Genomic DNA, 23,065 nt, shown 5'->3' on the forward strand with positions numbered 1-23,065 from the left:
TTGTCACATGACTCTAAATATCACATGGTTGTCACATGACAAAAAGATCACATGGTTGTCATATGACTCTTTAGAATTGAAAATAATATGAAATGATTATGCAGATATTTGCACTTGTCACATTACCCTCAAGCCATCACATGGTTGTCACATGAATCTAAATATCACATGGTTGTCACATGACAAAAAGATTACATGGTTGTCATATGACTCTTCAGAATTGAAAAGAATATGTAATGATTCTCCAGATATTTGCACTTGTCACATGACCCTCTAGACATCATACGGTTGTCACATGACTAAATATCACATGATTGTCACTTGACAAAAAGATCACATGGTTGTCACATGACAAAAAGATCACATGGTTGTCACATGACTCTTTAGAATTAAAAAAATATGAAATGATTCTCCAGATATTTGCACTAGTCACATAACCCTCTAGACATCACATGGTTGTCACATGACTCTAAATATCACATGGTTGTCATATGACAAAAAGATCACATGGTTGTCACATGACAAAAAGATCACATGGTTGTCACATGACTCTTTAGAATTGAAAAGAATATGAAATGATTCTCCAAATATTTGCACTTGTCACATGACCCTCAAGACATCACATGGTTGTCACATGACTCTAAATATCACATGGTTGTCACATGACAAAAAGATCACATGGTTGTCATATGACTCTTTAGAATTGAAAACAATATGAAATGATTCTCCAGATATTTGCATTTGTCACATGACCCTCTAGACATCACATGGTTGTCACATGACTAAATATCACATGGTTGTCACATGATGAAAAAATCACATGGTTGTCATTTGACTCTTTAGAATTGAAAAGAATATGAAATGATTCTCCAGATATTTGCAATTGTCACATGACCCTCAAGACATCACATGGTTGTCACATGACTCTAAATATCACATGGTTGTCACATGACAAAAAGATCACATGGTTGTCATATCACAAAAAGATCACATAATTGTCATATGACTCTTTAGAATTGAAAAGAATATGAAATGATTCTCCAAATATTTGCACTTGTCACATGACCCTCTAGACATCACATGGTTGTCACATGACTCTAAATATCACATGGTTGTCACATGACGAATAGATCACATGGTTGTCATATGACTCTTTAGAATTGAAAAGAATATGAAATGATTCTCCAGATATTTGCATTTGTCACTTGATCCTCTAGACATCACATGTTTGTCACATGACTCTAAATATCACATGGTTGTCACATGACAAAAAGATCACATGGTTGTCATATGACTGTTTAGAATTCAAAAGAATATGAAATGATTCTGCAGATATTTGAACTTGTCACATAACCTTCTAGACATCACATGGTTGTCACATGACTCTAAATATCACATGGTTGTCACATGACAAAAAGATCACATGGTTGTCATATGACTCTTTAGAATTGAAAATAATATGAAATGATTCTGCAGATATTTGCACTTGTCACATGACCCTCAAGCCATCACATGGTTGTCACATGACAAAAAGATTACATGGTTGTCATATGAGTCTTTAGAATTGAAAAGAATATGTAATGATTCTCCAGATATTTGCACTTGTCACGTGACCCTCTAGACATCATATGGTTGTCACATGACTCTAAATATCACATGGTTGTCACATGACAAAAAGATCACATGGTTGTCATATGACTCTTTAGAATTTGAAAAGAATATGAAATGATTCTCCAGATATTTGCACTTGTCACATGACCCTCTAGACATCACATGGTTGTCACATAACTCTAAATATCACATGGTTGTCACATGACAAAAAGATCACATGGTTGTCATATGACTCTTTAGAATTCAAAAGAATATGAAATGATTCTCCAGATATTTGCACTTGTCACATGACCTTCTAGACATCACATGGTTGTCATATGACAAAAAGATCACATGGTTGTCATATGACTCTTTAGAATTGAAAATAATATGAAATGATTCTGCAGATATTTGCACTTGTCACATGACCCTCAAGCCATCACTTGGTTGTCACATGACTCTAAATATCACATGGTTGTCACATGACAAAAAGATCACATGGTTGTCATATGACTCTTTAGAATTTAAAAGAATATGTAATGATTCTCCAGATATTTGCACTTGTCACGTGACCCTCTAGACATCATATGGTTGTCACATGACTCTAAATATCACATGGTTGTCACATGACAAAAAGATCACTTGGTTGTCATATGACTCTTTAGAATTTGTAAAGAATATGAAATGATTCTCCAGATATTTGCACTTGTCACATGACCCTCTAGACATCACATGGTTGTCACATGACTCTTTAGAATTGAAAATAATATGAAATGATTCTCCAGATATTTGCACTAGTCACATAACCCTCTAGACATCACATGGTTGTCACATGACTCTAAATATCACATGCTTGTCAAATGACGAAAAGATCACATGGTTGTCACATGACTCTTTAGAATTGAAAAGAATATGAAATGATTCTCCAAATATTTGCACTTGTCACATGACCCTCAAGACATCACATGGTTGTCACATGAATCTAAATATCACATGGTTGTCACATGACAAAAAGATCACATGGTTGTCATATGACTAGAATTGAAAAGAATATGAAATCATTCTGCAGATATTTGCACTTGTCACATGACCCTCTAGACATCACATGGTTGTCACATGAATCTAAATATCACATGGTTGTCACATGACGAAAAGATCACATGGTTGTCATTTGACTCTTTAGAATTGAAAAGAATATGAAATGATTTTCCAAAAATTTGCAATTGTCACATGACCCTCAAGACATCACCTGGTTGTCACATGACTCTAAATATCACATGGTTGTCACATGACAAAAAGATCACATGGTTGTCATATGACTCTTTAGAATTGAAAACAATATGAAATGATTCTCCAGATATTTGCATTTGTCCCATGACCCTCTAGACATCACATGGTTGTCACATGACTCTAAATATCACATGGTTGTCACATGACAAAAAGATTACATGGTTGTCATATGACTCTTTAGAATTGAAAAGAATATGAAATAATTCTCCAGATATTTGCACTTGTCACGTGACCCTCTAGACATCATATGGTTGTCACATGACAAAAAGATCACATGGTTGTCACATGACAAAAGATCACATGGTTGTCATATGACTCTTTAGAATTCAAAAGAATAAGAAATGATTCTCCAGATATTTGCACTTGTCACATGACCTTCTAGACATCACATGGTTGTCACATGACAAAAAGATCACATGGTTGTCATATGACTCTTTAGAATTGAAAAGAATATGTAATGAGTCTCCAGATATTTGCACTTGTCACATGACCCTCTAGACATCACATGGTTGTCACATGACTCTAAATATCACATGGTTGTCACATGACAAAAAGATCACATGGTTGTCATATGACTCTTTAGAATTTGAAAAGAATATGAAATGATTCTCCAGATATTTGCACTTGTCACATGACCCTCTAGACATCACATGGTTGTCACATGACTCTTTAGAATTGAAAAGAATATGAAATGATTCTCCAGATATTTGCACTTGTCACATGACCTTCTAGACATCACATGGTTGTCACATGACTCTAAATATCACATGGTTGTCACGTGACAAAAAGATCACATGGTTGTCATATGACTCTTTAGAATTGAAAAGAATATGAAATGATTCTCCAGATATTTGCACTTGTCACATGACCCTCTAGACATCACATGGTTGTCACATGACTCTAAATATCACATGGTTGTCACATGACAAAAAGATCACATGGTTGTCATATGACTCTTTAGAATTCAAAAGAATATGAAATGATTCTCCAGATATTTCCTCTTGTCACATGACCTTCTAGACATCACATGGTTGTCACATGACCCTAAATATCACATGGTTGTCACATGACAAAAAGATCACATGGTTGTCATATGACTCTTTAGAATTGAAAATAATATGAAATGATTCTGCAGATATTTGCACTTGTCACATGACCCTCAAGCCATCACATGGTTGTCACATGACTCTAAATATCACATGGTTGTCACATGACAAAAAGATTACATGGTTGTCATTTGACTCTTTAGAATTGAAAAGAATATGTAATGATTCTCCAGATATTTGCACTTGTCACGTGACCCTCTAGACATCATATGGTTGTCACATGACTCTAAATATCACATGGTTGTCACATGACAAATAGATCACATGGTTGTCATATGACTCTTTAGAATTTGAAAAGAATTTGAAATGATTCTCCAGATATTTGCACTTGTCACATGACCCTCCAGACATCACATGGTTGTCACATGACTCTAAATATCACATGGTTGTCACATGACAAAAAGATCACATGGTTGTCATATGACTCTTTAGAATTCAAAAGAATATGAAATGATTCTGCAGATATTTGCACTTGTCACATGACCTTCTAGACATCACATGGTTGTCACATGACAAAAAGATCACATGGTTGTCATATGACTCTTTAGAATTGAAAATAATATGAAATGATTCTGCAGATATTTGCACTTGTCACATGACCCTCTAGACATCACATGGTTGTCACATGAATCTAAATATCACATGGTTGTCACATGACGAAAAGATCACATGGTTGTCATTTGACTCTTTAGAATGGAAAAGAATATGAAATGATTTTCCAAAAATTTGCAATTGTCACATGACCCTCAAGACATCACCTGGTTGTCACATGACTCTAAATATCACATGGTTGTCACATGACAAAAAGATCACATGGTTGTCATATGACTCTTTAGAATTGAAAACGATATGAAATGATTCTCCAGATATTTGCATTTGTCCCATGACCCTCTAGACATCACATGGTTGTCACGTTACTCTAAATATCACATGGTTGTCACATGACAAAAAGATCACATGGTTGTCATATGACGCTTTAGAATTGAAAAGAATATGAAATGATTCTCCAGATATTTGCACTTGTCACATGACCCTCTAGACATCACATGGTTGTCACATGACTCTAAATATCACATGGTTGTCACATGACGAAAAGATCACATAGTTGTCATATGACTTTTTAGAATTGAAAAGAATATGAAATGATTCTCCAGATATTTGCATTTGTCACATGACCCTCTAGACATCACATGTTTGTCACATGACTCTAAATATCACATGGTTGTCACATGACAAAAAGATCACATGGTTGTCATATGACTTTTTAGATTTGAAAAGAATATGAAATGATTCTCCAGATATTTGCACTTGTCACATGACCCTCTAGACATCACATGGTTGTCACATGACTCTAAATATCACATGGTTGTCACATGACAAAAAGATCACATGGTTGTCATATGACTCTTTAGAATTCAAAAGAATATGAAATGATTCTGCAGATATTTGCACTTGTCACATGACTTTCTAGACATCACATGGTTGTCACATGACTCTAAATACCACATGGTTGTCACATGACAAAAAGATCACATGGTTGTCATATGACTCTTTAGAATTGAAAATAATATGAAATGATTCTGCAGATATTTGCACTTGTCACATAACCCTCTAGACATCACATGGTTGTCACATGACTCTAAATATCACATGCTTGTCAAATGACGAAAAGATCACATGGTTGTCATATGACTCTTTAGAATTGAAAATAATATGAAATGATTCTGCAGATATTTGCACTTGTCACATGACCCTCTAGACATCACATGGTTGTCACATGACTCTAAATATCACATGGTTGTCACGTGACAAAAAGATCACATGGTTGTCATATGACTCTTTAGAATTGAAAAGAATATGAAATGATTCTCCAGATATTTGCACTTGTCACATGACCCTCTAGACATCACATGGTTGTCACATGACTCTAAATATCACATGGTTGTCACATGACAAAAAGATCACATGGTTGTCATATGACTCTTTAGAATTCAAAAGAATATGAAATGATTCTCCAGATATTTCCTCTTGTCACATGACCTTCTAGACATCACATGGTTGTCACATGACCCTAAATATCACATGGTTGTCACATGACAAAAAGATCACATGGTTGTCATATGACTCTTTAGAATTGAAAATAATATGAAATGATTCTGCAGATATTTGCACTTGTCACATGACCCTCAAGCCATCACATGGTTGTCACATGACTCTAAATATCACATGGTTGTCACATGACAAAAAGATTACATGGTTGTCATTTGACTCTTTAGAATTGAAAAGAATATGTAATGATTCTCCAGATATTTGCACTTGTCACGTGACCCTCTAGACATCATATGGTTGTCACATGACTCTAAATATCACATGGTTGTCACATGACAAATAGATCACATGGTTGTCATATGACTCTTTAGAATTTGAAAAGAATTTGAAATGATTCTCCAGATATTTGCACTTGTCACATGACCCTCCAGACATCACATGGTTGTCACATGACTCTAAATATCACATGGTTGTCACATGACAAAAAGATCACATGGTTGTCATATGACTCTTTAGAATTCAAAAGAATATGAAATGATTCTGCAGATATTTGCACTTGTCACATGACCTTCTAGACATCACATGGTTGTCACATGACAAAAAGATCACATGGTTGTCATATGACTCTTTAGAATTGAAAATAATATGAAATGATTCTGCAGATATTTGCACTTGTCACATGACCCTCTAGACATCACATGGTTGTCACATGAATCTAAATATCACATGGTTGTCACATGACGAAAAGATCACATGGTTGTCATTTGACTCTTTAGAATGGAAAAGAATATGAAATGATTTTCCAAAAATTTGCAATTGTCACATGACCCTCAAGACATCACATGGTTGTCACATGACTCTAAATATCACATGGTTGTCACATGACAAAAAGATCACATGGTTGTCATATGACTCTTTAGAATTGAAAACGATATGAAATGATTCTCCAGATATTTGCATTTGTCCCATGACCCTCTAGACATCACATGGTTGTCACGTTACTCTAAATATCACATGGTTGTCACATGACAAAAAGATCACATGGTTGTCATATGACGCTTTAGAATTGAAAAGAATATGAAATGATTCTCCAGATATTTGCACTTGTCACATGACCCTCTAGACATCACATGGTTGTCACATGACTCTAAATATCACATGGTTGTCACATGACGAAAAGATCACATAGTTGTCATATGACTTTTTAGAATTGAAAAGAATATGAAATGATTCTCCAGATATTTGCATTTGTCACATGACCCTCTAGACATCACATGTTTGTCACATGACTCTAAATATCACATGGTTGTCACATGACAAAAAGATCACATGGTTGTCATATGACTTTTTAGATTTGAAAAGAATATGAAATGATTCTCCAGATATTTGCACTTGTCACATGACCCTCTAGACATCACATGGTTGTCACATGACTCTAAATATCACATGGTTGTCACATGACAAAAAGATCACATGGTTGTCATATGACTCTTTAGAATTCAAAAGAATATGAAATGATTCTGCAGATATTTGCACTTGTCACATGACTTTCTAGACATCACATGGTTGTCACATGACTCTAAATACCACATGGTTGTCACATGACAAAAAGATCACATGGTTGTCATATGACTCTTTAGAATTGAAAATAATATGAAATGATTCTGCAGATATTTGCACTTGTCACATAACCCTCTAGACATCACATGGTTGTCACATGACTCTAAATATCACATGCTTGTCAAATGACGAAAAGATCACATGGTTGTCACATGACTCTTTAGAATTGAAAAGAATATGAAATGATTCTCCAAATATTTGCACTTGTCACATGACCCTCAAGACATCACATGGTTGTCACATGAATCTAAATATCACATGGTTGTCCCGTGACAAAAAGATCACATGGTTGTCATATGACTCTTTAGAATTGAAAAGAATATGAAATGATTCTCCAGATATTTGCACTTGTCACATGACCCTCTAGACATCACATGGTTGTCACATGACTCTAAATATCACATGGTTGTCACATGACAAAAAGATCACATGGTTGTCATGACTCTTTAGAATTCAAAAGAATATGAAATGATTCTCCAGATATTTGCTCTTGTCACATGACCTTCTAGACATCACATGGTTGTCACATGACTCTAAATATCACATGGTTGTCACATGACAAAAAGATCACATGGTTGTCATATGACTCTTTAGAATTGAAAATAATATGAAATGATTCTGCAGATATTTGCACTTGTCACATGACCCTCAAGCCATCACATGGTTGTCACATGACTCTAAATATCACATGGTTGTCACATGACAAAAATATTACATGGTTGTCATATGACTCTTTAGAATTGAAAAGAATATGTAATGATTCTCCAGATATTTGCACTTGTCACGTGACCCTCTAGACATCATATGGTTGTCACATGACTCTAAATATCACATGGTTGTCACATGACTCTAAATATCACATGGTTGTCACATGACAAAAAGATCACATGGTTGTCATATGACTCTTTAGAATTTGAAAAGAATATGAAATGATTCTCCAGATATTTTCACTTGTCACATGACCCTCCAGACATCACATGGTTGTCACATGACTCTAAATATCACATGATTGTCACATGACAAAAAGATCACATGGTTGTCATATGACTCCTTAGAATTCAAAAGAATATGAAATGATTCTCCAGATATTTGCACTTGTCACATGACCTTCTAGACATCACATGGTTGTCACATGACAAAAAGATCACATGGTTGTCATATGACTCTTTAGAATTGAAAATAATATGAAATGATTCTGCAGATATTTGCACTTGTCACATGACCCTCTAGACATCACATGGTTGTCACATGACTCTAAATATCACATGGTTGTCACATGACAAAAAGATCACATGGTTGTCATATGACTCTTTAGAACTGAAAACCATATGAAATGATTCTCCAGATATTTGCATTTGTCCCATGACCCTCTAGACATCACATGGTTGTCACATGACTCTAAATATCACATGGTTGTCACATGACAAAAAGGTCACATGGTTGTCATATGACGCTTTAGAATTGAAAAGAATATGAAATGATTCTCCAGATATTTGCACTTGTCACATGACCCTCTAGACATCACATGGTTGTCACATGACTCTAAATATCACATGGTTGTCACATGACAAAAAGATCACATAGTTGTCATATGACTCTTTAGAATTGAAAAGAATATGAAATGATTCTCCAGATATTTGCATTTGTCACATGACCCTCTAGACATCACATGTTTGTCACATGACTCTAAATATCACATGGTTGTCACATGACAAAAAGATCACATGGTTGTCATATGACTCTTTAGAATTGAAAATAATATGAAATGATTATGCAGATATTTGCACTTGTCACATTACCCTCAAGCCATCACATGGTTGTCACATGAATCTAAATATCACATGGTTGTCACATGACAAAAAGATTACATGGTTGTCATATGACTCTTCAGAATTGAAAAGAATATGTAATGATTCTCCAGATATTTGCACTTGTCACATGACCCTCTAGACATCATACGGTTGTCACATGACTAAATATCACATGATTGTCACTTGACAAAAAGATCACATGGTTGTCACATGAGAAAAAGATCACATGGTTGTCACATGACTCTTTAGAATTAAAAAAATATGAAATGATTCTCCAGATATTTGCACTAGTCACATAACCCTCTAGACATCACATGGTTGTCACATGACTCTAAATATCACATGGTTGTCATATGACAAAAAGATCACATGGTTGTCACATGACAAAAAGATCACATGGTTGTCACATGACTCTTTAGAATTGAAAAGAATATGAAATGATTCTCCAAATATTTGCACTTGTCACATGACCCTCAAGACATCACATGGTTGTCACATGACTCTAAATATCACATGGTTGTCACATGACAAAAAGATCACATGGTTGTCATATGACTCTTTAGAATTGAAAACAATATGAAATGATTCTCCAGATATTTGCATTTGTCACATGACCCTCTAGACATCACATGGTTGTCACATGACTAAATATCACATGGTTGTCACATGACGAAAAAATCACATGGTTGTCATTTGACTCTTTAGAATTGAAAAGAATATGAAATGATTCTCCAGATATTTGCAATTGTCACATGACCCTCAAGACATCACATGGTTGTCACATGACTCTAAATATCACATGGTTGTCACATGACAAAAAGATCACATGGTTGTCATATCACAAAAAGATCACATAATTGTCATATGACTCTTTAGAATTGAAAAGAATATGAAATGATTCTCCAAATATTTGCACTTGTCACATGACCCTCTAGACATCACATGGTTGTCACATGACTCTAAATATCACATGGTTGTCACATGACGAATAGATCACATGGTTGTCATATGACTCTTTAGAATTGAAAAGAATATGAAATGATTCTCCAGATATTTGCATTTGTCACTTGATCCTCTAGACATCACATGTTTGTCACATGACTCTAAATATCACATGGTTGTCACATGACAAAAAGATCACATGGTTGTCATATGACTGTTTAGAATTCAAAAGAATATGAAATGATTCTGCAGATATTTGCACTTGTCGCATGACCTTCTAGACATCACATGGTTGTCACATGACTCTAAATATCACATGGTTGTCACATGACAAAAAGATCACATGGTTGTCATATGACTCTTTAGAATTGAAAATAATATGAAATGATTCTGCAGATATTTGCACTTGTCACATGACCCTCAAGCCATCACATGGTTGTCACATGACTCTAAATATCACATGGTTGTCACATGACAAAAAGATTACATGGTTGTCATATGAGTCTTTAGAATTGAAAAGAATATGTAATGATTCTCCAGATATTTGCACTTGTCACGTGACCCTCTAGACATCATATGGTTGTCACATGACTCTAAATATCACATGGTTGTCACATGACAAAAAGATCACATGGTTGTCATATGACTCTTTAGAATTTGAAAAGAATATGAAATGATTCTCCAGATATTTGCACTTGTCACATGACCCTCTAGACATCATATGGTTGTCACATAACTCTAAATATCACATGGTTGTCACATGACAAAAAGATCACATGGTTGTCATATGACTCTTTAGAATTCAAAAGAATATGAAATGATTCTCCAGATATTTGCACTTGTCACATGACCTTCTAGACATCACATGGTTGTCACATGACAAAAAGATCACATGGTTGTCATATGACTCTTTAGAATTGAAAATAATATGAAATGATTCTGCAGATATTTGCACTTGTCACATGACCCTCAAGCCATCACTTGGTTGTCACATGACTCTAAATATCACATGGTTGTCACATGACAAAAAGATCACATGGTTGTCATATGACTCTTTAGAATTTAAAAGAATATGTAATGATTCTCCAGATATTTGCACTTGTCACGTGACCCTCTAGACATCATATGGTTGTCACATGACTCTAAATATCACATGGTTGTCACATGACAAAAAGATCACTTGGTTGTCATATGACTCTTTAGAATTTGTAAAGAATATGAAATGATTCTCCAGATATTTGCACTTGTCACATGACCCTCTAGACATCACATGGTTGTCACATGACTCTTTAGAATTGAAAATAATATGAAATGATTCTCCAGATATTTGCACTAGTCACATAACCCTCTAGACATCACATGGTTGTCACATGACTCTAAATATCACATGCTTGTCAAATGACGAAAAGATCACATGGTTGTCACATGACTCTTTAGAATTGAAAAGAATATGAAATGATTCTCCAAATATTTGCACTTGTCACATGACCCTCAAGACATCACATGGTTGTCACATGAATCTAAATATCACATGGTTGTCACATGACAAAAAGATCACATGGTTGTCATATGACTAGAATTGAAAAGAATATGAAATCATTCTGCAGATATTTGCACTTGTCACATGACCCTCTAGACATCACATGGTTGTCACATGAATCTAAATATCACATGGTTGTCACATGACGAAAAGATCACATGGTTGTCATTTGACTCTTTAGAATTGAAAAGAATATGAAATGATTTTCCAAAAATTTGCAATTGTCACATGACCCTCAAGACATCACATGGTTGTCACATGACTCTAAATATCACATGGTTGTCACATGACAAAAAGATCACATGGTTGTCATATGACTGTTTAGAATTCAAAAGAATATGAAATGATTCTGCAGATATTTGCACTTGTCGCATGACCTTCTAGACATCACATGGTTGTCACATGACTCTAAATATCACATGGTTGTCACATGACAAAAAGATCACATGGTTGTCATATGACTCTTTAGAATTGAAAATAATATGAAATGATTCTGCAGATATTTGCACTTGTCACATGACCCTCAAGCCATCACATGGTTGTCACATGACTCTAAATATCACATGGTTGTCACATGACAAAAAGATTACATGGTTGTCATATGAGTCTTTAGAATTGAAAAGAATATGTAATGATTCTCCAGATATTTGCACTTGTCACGTGACCCTCTAGACATCATATGGTTGTCACATGACTCTAAATATCACATGGTTGTCACATGACAAAAAGATCACATGGTTGTCATATGACTCTTTAGAATTTGAAAAGAATATGAAATGATTCTCCAGATATTTGCACTTGTCACATGACCCTCTAGACATCACATGGTTGTCACATAACTCTAAATATCACATGGTTGTCACATGACAAAAAGATCACATGGTTGTCATATGACTCTTTAGAATTCAAAAGAATATGAAATGATTCTCCAGATATTTGCACTTGTCACATGACCTTCTAGACATCACATGGTTGTCACATGACAAAAAGATCACATGGTTGTCATATGACTCTTTAGAATTGAAAATAATATGAAATGATTCTGCAGATATTTGCACTTGTCACATGACCCTCAAGCCATCACTTGGTTGTCACATGACTCTAAATATCACATGGTTGTCACATGACAAAAAGATCACATGGTTGTCATATGACTCTTTAGAATTTAAAAGAATATGTAATGATTCTCCAGATATTTGCACTTGTCACGTGACCCTCTAGACATCATATGGTTGTCACATGACTCTAAATATCACATGGTTGTCACATGACAAAAAGATCACTTGGTTGTCATATGACTCTTTAGAATTTGTAAAGAATATGAAATGATTCTCCAGATATTTGCACTTGTCACATGACCCTCTAGACATCACATGGTTGTCACATGACTCTTTAGAATTGAAAATAATATGAAATGATTCTCCAGATATTTGCACTAGTCACATAACCCTCTAGACATCACATGGTTGTCACATGACTCTAAATATCACATGCTTGTCAAATGACGAAAAGATCACATGGTTGTCACATGACTCTTTAGAATTGAAAAGAATATGAAATGATTCTCCAAATATTTGCACTTGTCACATGACCCTCAAGACATCACATGGTTGTCACATGAATCTAAATATCACATGGTTGTCACATGACAAAAAGATCACATGGTTGTCATATGACTAGAATTGAAAAGAATATGAAATCATTCTGCAGATATTTGCACTTGTCACATGACCCTCTAGACATCACATGGTTGTCACATGAATCTAAATATCACATGGTTGTCACATGACGAAAAGATCACATGGTTGTCATTTGACTCTTTAGAATTGAAAAGAATATGAAATGATTTTCCAAAAATTTGCAATTGTCACATGACCCTCAAGACATCACCTGGTTGTCACATGACTCTAAATATCACATGGTTGTCACATGACAAAAAGATAACATGGTTGTCATATGACTCTTTAGAATTGAAAACAATATGAAATGATTCTCCAGATATTTGCATTTGTCCCATGACCCTCTAGACATCACATGGTTGTCACATGACTCTAAATATCACATGGTTGTCACATGACAAAAAGATTACATGGTTGTCATATGACTCTTTAGAATTGAAAAGAATATGAAATAATTCTCCAGATATTTGCACTTCTCACATGACCCTCTAGACATCACATGGTTGTCACATGACTCTAAATATCACATGGTTGTCACATGACGAAAAGATCACACAGTTGTCATATGACTCTTTAGAATTGAAAAGAATATGAAATGATTCTCCAGATATTTGCATTTGTCACATGACCCTCTAGACATCACATGTTTGTCACATGACTCTAAATATCACATGGTTGTCACATGACAAAAAGATCACATGGTTGTCATATGACTCTTTAGAATTGAAAATAATATGAAATGATTCTGCAGATATTTGCACTTGTCACATGACCCTCAAGCCATCACATGGTTGTCACATGACTCTAAATATCACATGGTTGTCACATGACAAAAATATTACATGGTTGTCATATGACTCTTTAGAATTGAAAAGAATATGTAATGATTCTCCAGATATTTGCACTTGTCACGTGACCCTCTAGACATCATATGGTTGTCACATGACTCTAAATATCACATGGTTGTCACATGACTCTAAATATCACATGGTTGTCACATGACAAAAAGATCACATGGTTGTCATATGACTCCTTAGAATTCAAAAGAATATGAAATGATTCTCCAGATATTTGCACTTGTCACATGACCTTCTAGACATCACATGGTTGTCACATGACAAAAAGATCACATGGTTGTCATATGACTCTTTAGAATTGAAAATAATATGAAATGATTCTGCAGATATTTGCACTTGTCACATGACCCTCTAGACATCACATGGTTGTCACATGACTCTAAATATCACATGGTTGTCACATGACAAAAAGATCACATGGTTGTCATATGACTCTTTAGAACTGAAAACGATATGAAATGATTCTCCAGATATTTGCATTTGTCCCATGACCCTCTAGACATCACATGGTTGTCACATGACTCTAAATATCACATGGTTGTCACATGACAAAAAGGTCACATGGTTGTCATATGACGCTTTAGAATTGAAAAGAATATGAAATGATTCTCCAGATATTTGCACTTGTCACATGACCCTCTAGACATCACATGGTTGTCACATGACTCTAAATATCACATGGTTGTCACATGACAAAAAGATCACATAGTTGTCATATGACTCTTTAGAATTGAAAAGAATATGAAATGATTCTCCAGATATTTGCATTTGTCACATGACCCTCTAGACATCACATGTTTGTCACATGACTCTAAATATCACATGGTTGTCACATGACAAAAAGATCACATGGTTGTCATATGACTCTTTAGAATTGAAAATAATATGAAATGATTATGCAGATATTTGCACTTGTCACATTACCCTCAAGCCATCACATGGTTGTCACATGAATCTAAATATCACATGGTTGTCACATGACAAAAAGATTACATGGTTGTCATATGACTCTTCAGAATTGAAAAGAATATGTAATGATTCTCCAGATATTTGCACTTGTCACATGACCCTCTAGACATCATACGTTTGTCACATGACTAAATATCACATGATTGTCACATGACAAAAAGATCACATGGTTGTCACATGACAAAAAGATCACATGGTTGTCACATGACTCTTTAGAATTAAAAAAATATGAAATGATTCTCCAGATATTTGCACTAGTCACATAACCCTCTAGACATCACATGGTTGTCACATGACTCTAAATATCACATGGTTGTCATATGACAAAAAGATCACATGGTTGTCACATGACAAAAAGATCACATGGTTGTCACATGACTCTTTAGAATTGAAAAGAATATGAAATGATTCTCCAAATATTTGCACTTGTCACATGACCCTCAAGACATCACATGGTTGTCACATGACTCTAAATATCACATGGTTGTCACATGACAAAAAGATCACATGGTTGTCATATGACTCTTTAGAATTGAAAACAATATGAAATGATTCTCCAGATATTTGCACTTGTCACATGACCCTCTAGACATCACATGGTTGTCACATGACTAAATATCACATGGTTGTCACATGACGAAAAAAATCACATGGTTGTCATTTGACTCTTTAGAATTGAAAAGAATATGAAATGATTCTCCAGATATTTGCAATTGTCACATGACCCTCAAGACATCACATGGTTGTCACATGACTCTAAATATCACATGGTTGTCACATGACAAAAAGATCACATGGTTGTCATATCACAAAAAGATCACATAATTGTCATATGACTCTTTAGAATTGAAAAGAATATGAAATGATTCTCCAAATATTTGCACTTGTCACATGACCCTCTAGACATCACATGGTTGTCACATGACTCTAAATATCACATGGTTGTCACATGACGAATAGATCACATGGTTGTCATATGACTCTTTAGAATTGAAAAAAATATGAAATGATTCTCCAGATATTTGCATTTGTCACTTGATCCTCTAGACATCACATGTTTGTCACATGACTCTAAATATCACATGGTTGTCACATGACAAAAAGATCACATGGTTGTCATATGACTGTTTAGAATTCAAAAGAATATGAAATGATTCTGCAGATATTTGCACTTGTCACATGACCTTCTAGACATCACATGGTTGTCACATGACTCTAAATATCACATGGTTGTCACATGACAAAAAGATCACATGGTTGTCATATGACTCTTTAGAATTGAAAATAATATGAAATGATTCTGCAGATATTTGCACTTGTCACATGACCCTCAAGCCATCACATGGTTGTCACATGACTCTAAATATCACATGGTTGTCACATGACAAAAAGATTACATGGTTGTCATATGAGTCTTTAGAATTGAAAAGAATATGTAATGATTCTCCAGATATTTGCACTTGTCACGTGACCCTCTAGACATCATATGGTTGTCACATGACTCTAAATATCACATGGTTGTCACATGACAAAAAGATCACATGGTTGTCATATGACTCTTTAGAATTTGAAAAGAATATGAAATGATTCTCCAGATATTTGCACTTGTCACATGACCCTCTAGACATCACATGGTTGTCACATAACTCTAAATATCACATGGTTGTCACATGACAAAAAGATCACATGGTTGTCATATGACTCTTTAGAATTCAAAAGAATATGAAATGATTCTCCAGATATTTGCACTTGTCACATGACCTTCTAGACATCACATGGTTGTCACATGACAAAAAGATCACATGGTTGTCATATGACTCTTTAGAATTGAAAATAATATGAAATGATTCTGCAGATATTTGCACTTGGCACATGACCCTCAAGCCATCACTTGGTTGTCACATGACTCTAAATATCACATGGTTGTCACATGACAAAAAGATCACATGGTTGTCATATGACTCTTTAGAATTTAAAAGAATATGTAATGATTCTCCAGATATTTGCACTTGTCACGTGACTTTCTAGACATCATATGGTTGTCACATGACTCTAAATATCACATGGTTGTCACATGACAAAAAGATCACTTGGTTGTCATATGACTCTTTAGAATTTGTAAAGAATATGAAATGATTCTCCAGATATTTGCACTTGTCACATGACCCTCTAGACATCACATGGTTGTCACATGACTCTTTAGAATTGAAAATAATATGAAATGATTCTCCAGATATTTGCACTAGTCACATAACCCTCTAGACATCACATGGTTGTCACATGACTCTAAATATCACATGCTTGTCAAATGACGAAAAGATCACATGGTTGTCACATGACTCTTTAGAATTGAAAAGAATATGAAATGATTCTCCAAATATTTGCACTTGTCACATGACCCTCAAGACATCACATGGTTGTCACATGAATCTAAATATCACATGGTTGTCACATGACAAAAAGATCACATGGTTGTCATATGACTAGAATTGAAAAGAATATGAAATCATTCTGCAGATATTTGCACTTGTCACATGACCCTCTAGACATCACATGGTTGTCACATGAATCTAAATATCACATGGTTGTCACATGACGAAAAGATCACATGGTTGTCATTTGACTCTTTAGAATTGAAAAGAATATGAAATGATTTTCCAAAAATTTGCAATTGTCACATGACCCTCAAGACATCACCTGGTTGTCACATGACTCTAAATATCACATGGTTGTCACATGACAAAAAGATCACATGGTTGTCATATGACTCTTTAGAATTGAAAACAATATGAAATGATTCTCCAGATATTTGCATTTGTCCCATGACCCTGTAGACATCACATGGTTGTCACATGACTCTAAATATCACATGGTTGTCACATGACAAAAAGATTACATGGTTGTCATATGACTCTTTAGAATTGAAAAGAATATGAAATAATTCTCCAGATATTTGCACTTCTCACATGACCCTCTAGACATCACATGGTTGTCACATGACTCTAAATATCACATGGTTGTCACATGACGAAAAGATCACATAGTTGTCATATGACTCTTTAGAATTGAAAAGAATATGAAATGATTCTCCAGATATTTGCATTTGTCACATGACCCTCTAGACATCACATGTTTGTCACATGACTCTAAATATCACATGGTTGTCACATGACAAAAAGATCACATGGTTGTCATATGACTTTTTAGAATTGAAAAGAATATGAAATGATTCTCCAGAAATTTGCACTTGTCACATGACCCTCTAGACATCACATGGTTGTCACATGACTCTAAATATCACATGGTTGTCACATGACAAAAAGATCACATGGTTGTCATATGACTCTTTAGAATTCAAAAGAATATGAAATGATTCTGCAGATATTTGCACTTGTCACGTGACCTTCTAGACATCACATGGTTGTCACATGACTCTAAATATCACATGGTTGTCACATGACAAAAAGATCACATGGTTGTCATATGACTCTTTAGAATTGAAAATAATATGAAATGATTCTGCAGATATTTGCACTTGTCACATTACCCTCAAGCCATCACATGGTTGTCACATGACTCTAAATATCACATGGTTGTCACATGACAAAAATATTACATGGTTGTCATATGACTCTTCAGAATTGAAAAGAATATGTAATGATTTTCCAGATATTTGCACTTGTCACATGACCCTTTAGACATCATACGGTTGTCACATGACTAAATATCACATGATTGTCACATGACAAAAAGATCACATGGTTGTCACATGACAAAAAGATCACATGGTTATCACATGACTCTTTAGAATTAAAAAGAATATGAAATGATTCTCCAGATATTTGCACTATTCACATAACCCTCTAGACATCACATGGTTGTCACATGACTCTAAATATCATATGGTTGTCACATGACAAAAAGATCACATGATTGTCACATGACAAAAAGATCACATGGTTGTCATATGACTCTAGAATTGAAAAGAATATGAAATGATTCTCCAAATATTTGCACTTGTCACATGACCCTCAAGACATCACATGGTTGTCACATGACTCTAAATATCACATGGTTGTCACATGACAAAAAGATCACATGGTTGTCATATGACTCTTTAGAATTGAAAAGAATATGAAATGATTCTCTAGATATTTGCATTTGTCACATGACCCTCTAGACATCACATGGTTGTCACATGACTAAATATCACATGATTGTCACATGACAAAAAGATCACATGGTTGTCATATGACTCTAGAATTGAAAAGAATATGAAATCATTCTCCAGATATTTGCACTTGTCACATGACCCTCTAGACATCACATGGTTGTCACATGACTCTAAATATCACATGGTTGTCACATGACGAAAAGATCACATGGTTGTCATTTGACTCTTTAGAATTGAAAAGAATATGAAATGATTCTCCAGATATTTGCAATTGTCACATGACCCTCAAGACATCACATGGTTGTCACATGACTCTAAATATCACATGGTTGTCACATGACAAAAAGATCACATGGTTGTCATATGACTCTTTAGAATTTAAAAGAATATGAAATGATTCTCCAGATATTTGCACTTGCCACATGACCCTCTAGACATCACATGGTTGTCACATGACTAAAAAAATCACATGGATGTCATATGACAAAAAGATCACATGGTTGTCATATGACTCTTTAGAATTGAAAACAATATGAAATGATTCTCCAGATATTTGCATTTGTCACATGACCCTCTAGACATCACATGGTTGTCACATGACTAAATATCACATGGTTGTCACATGAGAAAAAGATCACATGGTTGTCATATGACTCTTTAGAATTGAAAAGAATATGAAATCATTCTCCAGATATTTGCACTTGTCACATGAACCTCTAGACATCACATGGTTGTCACATGAATACAAATATCACATGGTTGTCACATGACGAAAAGATCATATGGTTGTCATTTGACTTTTTAGAATTGAAAAGAATATGAAATGATTCTCCAGATATTTGCAATTGTCACATCACCCTCAAGACATCACATGGTTGTCACATGACTCTAAATATCACATGGTTGTCACATGACAAAAAGATCACATGGTTGTCATATGACTCTTTAGAATTTAAAAGAATATGAAATGATTCTCCAGAAATTTGCATTTGTCACATGACCCTCTAGACATCACATGGTTGTCACATGACTAAATATTACATGATTGTCACATGACAAAAAGATCACATGGTTGTCATATGACTCTAGAATTGAAAAGAATATGAAATCATTCTCCAGATATTTGCACTTGTCACATGACCCTCTAGACATCACATGGTTGTCACATGACTCTAAATATCACATGGTTGTCACATGACAAAAAGATCACATGTTTGTCATATGACTCTTTAGTATTTAAAAGAATATGAAATGATTCTCCAGATATTTACACTTGTCACATGACCCTCTAGTCATCACATGGTTGTCATATGACTCTTTAGAATTGATAGGGAAGTCATCATTTTGCAGATATATACAGTTGTCACATGACCCTCTAGATATCACATGGTTGTCACATGACTCCAAATATCACATGGTTGTCACATGACTAAAAAAATCACATGGTTGTCATATGACTCTTTAGACTTGATAGGGAAGTCTAATGATTCTCCAGATATATACACTTGTCATATGACCCTCTAGATATCACATAGTTGCCATATGACTCTCAAAATATCACATGGTTGTCACATGACTCTAAAAGAAATCACAGGGTTGTCATATGACTATTTAGAATTGAAAAGAATATGAAATTATTCTCCAGATATTTACACTTCTTAGATGACCCTCTATACATCACATGGTTGTCACATGACTTTAAAAAAAACACATGGTCATACCTCCCAACATTTCCAAATTCAAAAGAGAGACATCCTTCCCCTCCACAGCAAAAATTTTAAATGTGGTGGGCAGGGACGGGGCTTAATAAAAAATCATAAGACCAAAGTAATATAAATAAAATTTTAAATAAAGTCATATATTTTAATACTCATACGCCTAGATTACGAGTTTTGCGGTAAGAGGGGTGCATTGCTAACTTGCAGTTTATTCTCACCGCTCACTTACCTGCAGCGCTGGTATTACAGGTTTTTATAACCCGGCGTTAAAAGGCAAGAAGTGAGCGTAGAGCAAAATTGAGCTCCACACTGCACTCTAATACCAGCGCTGCTTAAGTCAGCGGTGAGCTGGTTGTACGTGCTTGTGCACGATTTCCCCATAGACATCAATGGGGAGAGCCGGCTGAGAAAAAGTCTAACACCTGCAAAAAAAGCAGCGTAAATCTCAGTAACGCAGCCCCACTGATTCCTATGGGGTAACACATTTTCACCTAGATTTAGAGTTCTGCATTAGCTGTCAAAAGTAGCGTTAAGGGGTCCTAACGCTGCTTTTTACCGCCCGCTGGTATTTAGAGTCAGACAGGAAAGGGTCTAACGCTCACTTCCCTACCGCAATTCCAGGCTACCGCAGATCCCCTTACGCCAATTGCGTATCCTATATTTTCAATGGGATCTGCCTAACGCCGGTATTTGGAGTCTTGGAAGAAGTGAGCGGTAGACCCTCTACCGACAAGACTCCTACCGACAAAAAAAGTCAGTAGTTAAGAGCTTTATGGGCCAACGCGTGAATATAAAGCGCTTAACTACTGTGCTCTAAATTACACTAACACCCATAAACTACCTATGTACCCCTAAACCGAGGCCCCCCCACATAGCCGCCACTATAAAAAAAATGTAACCCCTAATCTGCCGACCAGACACCGTCGCCACCTACATTATACCTATGAACCCCTAATCTGCTGCCCCTAACACTGCCGACCCCTATATTATATTTATTAACCCCTAATTTGCCCCCCCCAACATCGCCCCTACCTTACCTACACTTATTAACCCATAATCTGCCGACCGGACCTCGCCACCACTATAATAAATGTATTAACCCCTACACCGCCGCACTCCCGCCTCGCAAACACTAGAATAAAAATAAATAGTAGTAACCCCTAATCTGCCCTCCCTAACATTGCCGCCAACTACATACAATTATTAACCCCTAATCTCCTGCCCGCACCGTCGCCGCTACTATAATAAAGTTATTAACCCCTAAACCTAACTGTAACCCTAACACCCCCCTAACATAAATATAATTTAAATTAAACAAAATAATATTCCTGAAATTAGCTAAATTAATCCTATTTAAAACTTAATACTTACCTATAAAATAAACCCTAATATAGCTATAATTTAACTAATAATTACATTGTAGCTATTTTAGGATTTATATTTATTTTACAGGCAACTTTGTATTTATTTTAACTAGGTACAATAGCTATTAAATAGTTAAGAACTATTTAATAGCTACCTAGTTAAAATAAGTTACAATTAAACCTAAACTATCATTAAATTAATTAAATAAATTACCTACAATTAGCTAAATTAAAATACAATAAAATAAACTATTTTATAATACAAAAAAAACACTAAATTACAAAAAATAAAAAAGAATTACAAGAAGTTTAAACTAATTACACCTAATCTAAGCCCCCTAATAAAATAATAAATC

General features: G+C 35.0%; 1 protein-coding gene across 1 annotated transcript in view; it reads right to left on the reverse strand.

The window, feature by feature from the left end:
• LOC128666831 (calpain-1 catalytic subunit) overlaps positions 1-23,065 on the reverse strand; it is a 211,203-nt gene that overhangs the window by 42,946 nt on the left and 145,192 nt on the right. The window lies entirely within an intron of this gene.

Source organism: Bombina bombina, chromosome 7 (genome assembly GCF_027579735.1).
Source record: "Bombina bombina isolate aBomBom1 chromosome 7, aBomBom1.pri, whole genome shotgun sequence".
In the NCBI taxonomy this organism is placed as follows: Eukaryota; Metazoa; Chordata; class Amphibia; order Anura; family Bombinatoridae; genus Bombina; species Bombina bombina.